Source organism: Arabidopsis lyrata (genome assembly GCF_000004255.2).
Source record: "Arabidopsis lyrata subsp. lyrata unplaced genomic scaffold ARALYscaffold_429, whole genome shotgun sequence".
Taxonomy (NCBI): domain Eukaryota; kingdom Viridiplantae; phylum Streptophyta; class Magnoliopsida; order Brassicales; family Brassicaceae; genus Arabidopsis; species Arabidopsis lyrata.
This window is the reverse complement of record NW_003302259.1, coordinates 1-7,683: the sequence shown is the minus strand read 5'-3', so window position 1 is coordinate 7,683 and position 7,683 is coordinate 1. Positions and strand designations below refer to the sequence as shown.

The 7,683-nt window shown below is 37.1% G+C and overlaps 1 pseudogene; it reads right to left on the bottom strand.

Annotated features, from left to right (window-relative positions):
* Positions 1 to 178: 178 nt before the first annotated feature.
* Positions 179 to 3,151, bottom strand: LOC9298565 (annotated as a pseudogene).
* Between the last annotated feature and the right edge of the window lie 4,532 nt (positions 3,152 to 7,683).

Here is a 7,683-nt window from a genome sequence, read left to right as displayed (position 1 = left end):
CCTTGTTCCAGCAGATTTCGACAGATTCTCTTGAACAAAAATAGTCTTTGAATCAGATGTACCTCCTTGATAACCAAGACCAAATCTTGTTTTCTCTGTTCTTCCCATGCTTAGTATTTGATCTAGGTTCTTTGTTCCATTATTCAACATCCTCAAGTACTTTTCATTCTGCATGAGTTCATCCTCCAACCGTTTGGATTTTTCTTTTTTCTGTTGCAAGTTCCTCCTTCACGTTTAGCATATGAACAACTTCATGATATTCATTCTTCAAAGCACAAGAACACTTTTGATTTTCAGCAAGCTTGATTTTCAATTTCTCTGATTCTTCTTTCTCAAGAGTTAGCTCTTTCTCGATATTCTTCATCTTACTTTCCATCAACATCTTCTCATCGATTAGTACCATGTAGTCTTTACTTTTCTTAACCCAACTCTCATAAAGACTTTTGAATTCAGCTTGAAGATCCACCTCTTGATCGCTTTCTAAATCGCTGCTTGTGTTGGAGTATTCGCTACTTGTTTCAGCAGTTGATATAGAATCAGATATTTCGCTTCCTTCTTTGTGCTCCACGAATGAAGGTAATGCCACGAAGTTGGCTAACTCCTCTTCATCATCTGTTTCACTCTCACTAGAGTCTTCATAGATATTTCTTTTTATCTTCACACCGTCGACACACTCAGATTTTGTATGTCCATAATCGTTACATCCTAAGCAACGAACCTTTTTCTTCTTCTTGATACTCGGACATGCAGACTTGATGTGTCCAAATCCTCTACATTCATGGCACTGTATACCATGTCTTCCTTCTCCCACATTTTTGTATGTGCCATGATCATTTTCCAAAGAGTTCTTACCCCTTTTTCCAACGTCTTTAAGAAGTTTCCCAAACATCTTCACAAGTGAGCTCATAGATTCTTCTAAATTTAGTATTCTCAACTTGTCATCATTCTCATATAGAGTTGGTCTATTGACACTATTTGAAATGACATCCTGTTGGTCCATCTCATACGCTTGTAGTCTCCCAACTATTTCATCAAATGGGGTCTCATCCGTGTTAAAAGCAGTTTCCATAGCCGCCTTTTGTGCCTCGAATCTCTTAGGTAAACATCGCAGCAACTTCTTGACAAGCTTCTTGTCTTTGTACGTCTTCCCAATCACATGTGCTTCATTAGCAATCGCACACAGCTTAGCACTAAAATCTGTAACATTTTCGTGCTCATCCATTCGTAGATTCTCAAATTGAGAAGCTAGCCTGTCAATTCTTGATATCTTCACACTTTTTGTTCCTTCAAAAACTTTTTCTAGCTTATCCCACGCTTCTTTGGCTGATTCACACCCTTGAATCAACTTGAATTGATTCTTGTTAACCGAGGTAAAAATAGTAGATAAAGCTTTTGCATTATACCTTGACATAGTCTTCTCATTCTTTGTCCATTTAGCCTTTGGTTTAGTGACAATAGAACCGTCTCTTTCTTCAATTTTTGGGACTTCATAGCCATCTTCCACAGCTGTCCAAGCATCCTCATCAATACCTTGTATGATTGCCTTCATATTCACCTTCCAATATCCATAGTTTTCAGCATCTAACGCAAGACTTTTAACTGCCAACCATTCTCGAAATATATCATCCATCTCTTTCCTCAGGATCCTCACCCGTTTGTGGAGTCAGACTCTTTACAGATGCCCGCTCTGATACCAATTGAAAAAGCAGAGATAGATAAGGCACACGAGAATTAACGAGGTTCGGCAACGTGCCTACGTCCTCAAAACAATAACTAGATTCACTTAGACAATCTTTACAACAAAACCTTGCCTAACTGGAATTACACGACACTAAGAACCTCTTAGTTCGACACCAAACAATATCTAGTTACACCCATTATTAGAACAACTAAACCCGTGTTCCACCAAGCAGCTCGACTTGCCTACAAAAGCACCGAAACAGAGCAATTCATTTTTCTCTCTCTCTTTTCGGCTAGCCCTAGCAACACACATCTCCCTAGTATATATATACCCATATACCTATGAGATATGTCACCCTAGATTTTATCCCGATACAAAAGGAAAATATCCTCTTCTAAATAAAAGAAACAAATCTTCAATAATATTCTTCTCCAAGAATATCTTAAATTGCACGTTTCTTCTGATTTGATCTCTCTAAATATCTTTCTGATATTTATCTTCAACTCCACGAGCCACGTCAGCACCAACCAAGCAATCTCAAACTTGTTCTAACAGACCGTTTCTTGTTCCAGCAAGATCTGCACTTTCAGAAGCCACAAACCTTTGGTGAACAAAGATTCCGTGGACTAAAACAGTAACACAGGTGACCTCTCCACACGAAGAGAAATGTTACAGAGCCCGATTTGGACATCAATCTTACGCACCGAAGAAGGTAAATCATATACCTTAACCACCAACCTATAAAAGAATATTATATAGCATCCTAAGAATTTAAGTTGCAGTAGATAAAAATACTAACCAACTTACTCGCGTTCTCCCCTGAAGAAGTTGAATCCCGCAGGATCATAGTAATCTTCCTGCCGGGGTACAGCCTTAACGACTACATTCCATCGTCCCACGTCACTTCCACTAAGTTCCAATGCCTTGTCTCTCGCACCTTCTCCCCAAAAATCAATGAAGAGAGGGCTCTTGAGGATACCCCTTTTAAAGTCTCTTGGAACAAACATACTTGCGATTTTTCCGCATGAAGCGAAGTGCTTTCTCAACGCGAGCTTGAGAGGATATCCATGAAGCGAAGTGTCATATCCTTCAACGGAAATCGTGCTAATGCTACAATTTGATTGTATGAGAAAATATCATTAACATATGACAAAATCTAGTTCCCACAAAAACGAAAAGGAAAAGAAGAAGAAAAAAATGAATTTACCTTTTTCTACAGTTCAGTTCCAGCGATTCCTGAACCTAGGGTACAAAAGATCTAATTAGAAATTCTACTATAATTTTTTTTTTCTTTCTTGTGAAGAAAGAAACGATTAATAGAGATGCAAAGAATGAGTAAGAAGAAATCTATAATTAAGGAGAAGAAGATTACTTTGACGGAGGATTCTTCCATGGTTATAAAGTTTAGAAGAGCGACTTCAAGAGTTCCCGACCCTCGAAAGATATTTTTCAATTTAGGTATGAACAAGGGTTTTTGTTTTTTTTTGTTTTGGTTGTCGTCAACTAGGAAAAAGGTATTTGTAGTTTTTGTTAATTATGCTGGTCCGGGTAGATAACTAAAAACAAACGATTTGGCCTTAATTTAGTTTAGGCCTGATCTAAGCCCATTAAATGGCCATGAAATTACGATATTTTTGTGTGTGTTTTTGCTTATGTTTTTGAATTTCCGAATAGATGTCAGATTGATTGTTAGCCTCAATTTGATTTGTTGGGAGTGGAAATCGCATAAGCTTCTGTAGCAGAGGTTTTAAACAGTGTGTCCAACGGAAAACATGGATTAAACTCTTTTTTTGAATCTGTTTTGTCACTTTGTTAGTAATCGAGAATCTCCATGGAAGGAGAGAGCGAAGGAGGGAGAAGAAGATAAGATATTTCTGTTATTACTTCCTCAATCGTAAAATGTGTACATGGTTAAGCTTATATACTAAAGAAACTAAACCAGATACAATAACCAAAGTAAACCAATTCTACTCATATTCTAATACACTTTTTTATCAGATGGTTATGTGTGACTTGTTATTATTGTTATATATGTCTCTATAGCTTCATGTGATGATTGTTGTTGTGAGGCTTGAATTGCTTTGATAGTCGTCTCTCCCGCGAAACAGAGCTCATACCTTTTTGTATACATAGATTAGATTCAGTGTATAATGGATACATGGATACATCATACATGTGTTTATATGATTTGTGAATATCTGCATGAATCTGTTTCTAAGCATTATCTTCTGTTACAAGTAAGTGACTCATCAATCAAACAAATTGCTACTTGAAAATCAATAGGATATCGAAAAAGGTACAAGCAGCAATGCTAGAGCAAGACGGTGTATAATATTTTGCATAAACCTTAGTAGAGAATCAAACGACTCCGGTTGTGAAATTGAGGAAAAGATTTATGTACCTCCACGATCAACCAAGAGGAAAGTAGGTAAAGCACCAAAGGCAGATGATGAGTATTGAGCTTAATTACTTTTAACATGCGGACAAACACAAGAAAAACCGTAAGTAATAAAAAAAAATACAAACAAAGGTTTTGTCTTCTCCTAACAAAGAAAAGTTGTATTTGAGTGTTGAATTGTTACAACATGAGTGAAAATTGGAAGGAAGAAGCTACAAAAAAAACCTCTTGAGAAAAACCCGTTTAAAGTCTTTGAAGATATGAAAACATTGGATCTTTCCGCATGAAGCGAAATGCTTTCTCAACGCGAGCTCGAGAGGATACTCATGAACCGAAGAGTCATATCCTTCAACGGAAATTGTGCTACCCCCTACAAATTTGATTGCAGGAGATAATTCATATTATCAACATGACAAATTCTAGTTCCCAAAAAACAAAACAAGAAAATGAAATTACCGTTCACGATCGTTTGTTTCCAGCGATTCCTGACCCTTAAGGTACAAAAGATCTAATCAGAAATTCTACTACTACAAATATTTTTCCATTAATAGAGAAGCAAAGAGTGTGTAAGAAGAAATCCATAATTAAGGAGAAGAAAATTACTTTGTTGGAGGGAAAAAACCCGAAAAAACCGCCATCTATTTTTTTTTTTGCCGTTTAATACGTGTGTTTTTAAACTTGGAATAAAAATACCTCATTTAATTTCGATTGCCTTTTAAAACTATCGTTTTTTAAAACTCGGTAATTTTGAACCCGAGACTTAACAGTCGTTACTGGACGTAACGGAATTATTTAACAGCGTTAAAATTTAATCCCGTGTGTTTATATAAATATATACCATCTGTTTGCAATACTTATAGCTATACTTAATGTGGCCTGGTGGTAGCGGGTCTCTTTTGGAAAACCACCCGACCTGGGTTCGAGTCGTGAACCTGTTTTTTTTTTTTTTTTTTTTTTGTTCTTCACTTCTTCTTCTCAGATCTCCAATGTCCAAAGAATCAAAAAATCATTTCTAAGAATCACATCGGATTTGAAAACAAAATCATGATCTTGTGGGTATTGTGATAACCCATGAACAATTCGGAAAACAACTTTCAATCTGAAAAAAATGAGAGATTTTTGATATTGAAAATTGGAAATCAAATTACAAATCTCTCTCCTTTGCATCATCGGACACCTCTTGGATCTCTTTATTCAATGAAATCTGCTTCGAAACAGCAGATTTCACATCTTCAAACAACACAAATGATCCCAAAGCATTCTCCGATTGATTAAGAGAAGGATTCACCAACGTACCATTCCAAAGAGAGAGAAGCGAAAGATGTTGTTGTCTCAGAAGATAAAAAGCACAAAGCTCAGATTCCTTGACACGATTCGACAATGGATCCAGCTTAAAACTCGAGAAATTCGCAGAAAATAGTTCACGAGGACCGGTGAAGAAGACGAAGAACAAAAATAAAAAATAAAAATAAAATAAAATAAGAGGTTGAAGAGTCGAACCCAGCAGCTAAGGTTTGCAAAACCAGCGCGCAACCACCAGGCCACATTAACGAACACTGGAAATATTGCAAACAGATGGTATATATTTATATGAACACGTGGAGTTAAAATTTAACGCTGTTAGATAATTCCGTTAAGCCCAGTAACGACTGTTAAGTCTCGGGTTCGAAATTACCAAGTTTTAAAAAACGATAGTTTTAAAAGGCAATCGAAATTAAATGAGGTATTTTTATTCCAAGTTTAAAAACACACGTATTAAACGGCCAAAAAAAAAATAAATGGCGGTTTTTTCGGGTAAATGATATAGGAAAAGAGAAAGGAGTAATAGACACGTGTAAGGTGGAGATTAGAAGTTTGGCTCAACGGTGGAGATCATTTGGAGCTCAAGACTGTGAAGAAAGATGCCTTAAAAGGAAGCAAAAACAGATTTAGGATCATTATGAGATTTGTGTTGAGTTTGTTATCTTCTTCTTCTTCTTTGTTCTCTGTTTCTCTGAGAATTCTCTGAGGATTGTCATGGCTATTTCCTCATTGTAGCTTGAGCTGTTTCTTCTTCTATGCTCTAGCAATTTGAGAAGTGGATCCGTGTTTTATGAACATCGATTCAATCTATCGTTCGATTTCATTTGTGAGATTGTTGAGTTTTCTGTATCAAAGGTATCAGAGCTGTGTCATCCTCGGATTCGTATCAATGGCGGAGACACGATCTCAGATGTTATTCACAGAAACGGTGGTTCGTGAAACCATGGCGGAGACTCGATCGCAAGCGGTGGTTACGGAAGAAACGATTGGATCGAGGATTCAAGCGTTAGAAGATTTGGTGAAGGAACGAAATCAGAAGATCGATAGATATATTTCGGATATGCTCGAGGCTATGAATCTGTTGACGAACAAGGGATATTCGTCTCATGTACAAGATCTTCGCAATTCGTCTCGTGTATCACCAGCACCTGCCAATTCTCCATCAGATCCAGCACATGGACATCGTTCAGGTATCTCTAATTCTTACGTGGGAGTTACAAGGTTGGCGAAGTTAGATTGTCCTCGATTTGGTGGCGATAGAGTAAAGGAATGGCTCTTTAAGATTGAACAATTTTTCTTGGTTGATCGAACACCCGATGAATTGAAAATTGGTTTAGCATCTGGCCTATTTGATGATCTTGCTGCGACTTGGCATCAGTGGATTTTGCAATCAGTTCTGTGGGAGCATGTTAGGCACGATTGGGTGTCTTACAAACTGCTGTTGCAAGGGAGATTTAATGAAATGGTGGATGATCCAATTGCCGAATTGAAACAGTTGCAGGAAACTGATGGAATTGTGGATTATCATGAAAAATTTGAGCTGATAAAGTCTCGTTTGAATCTACCTGAAGCATATTTGGTTAGTATTTTCTTAGCAGGGTTGAGAACAGATATGCAGATAAATGTCAAGATGTTTCAACCTCAGTCTATTGAACAATGCTTAATGCTGGGCCGATTATATGAGAAAGCTCAAAATCATTGGAAAAGGTTGACTATCAAAACAGATGGTGATGATTATCCGAAAGAAGCTCAGCCTTTAAATGTTCAAAGTGATGCTGCAAGACCTTCTTTGAGTAACTTTCAAGTGCAAAATTCCTCACATGAGGATAAGGAATCTTCTGATGGAAAAACAGCAATTCAGCAAAAGATTTATGTGGAAGTGGAGAGCTTGTTGCAGCAACAAGAATTGATTTGTGAGCAGTCAACAAGTGTGAAAACCAAACATTGTGCACAACAATGTTTTGATAAATGGCCTACAATGGCAATGGTACAACAAAAGAAGCCAAAGGAAATTTTTTTGAAGGGTTGGAAGTTTAAGTTCAAAACTGAAAAAGAGGATATACAGCAACAACACAATCAGATTTTCTATGTCTTCAATTGTGGCAATAACATAGGGTTTGATCACCATGAGAAAGAGCTACATTTTTTCGATGGTGTTGTTGTGAACGTGTCGTTTCAGCATTCAACTGGTCTCTCTAGAAGATTGCAGGGTAAGAAAAAACAAAAGAAATGTCCTCACTCTTGGATGTTCAAGTATAGAGCTCCACTAAAGAGAGTCAATTTCTGCATCTTTTTCGATGGA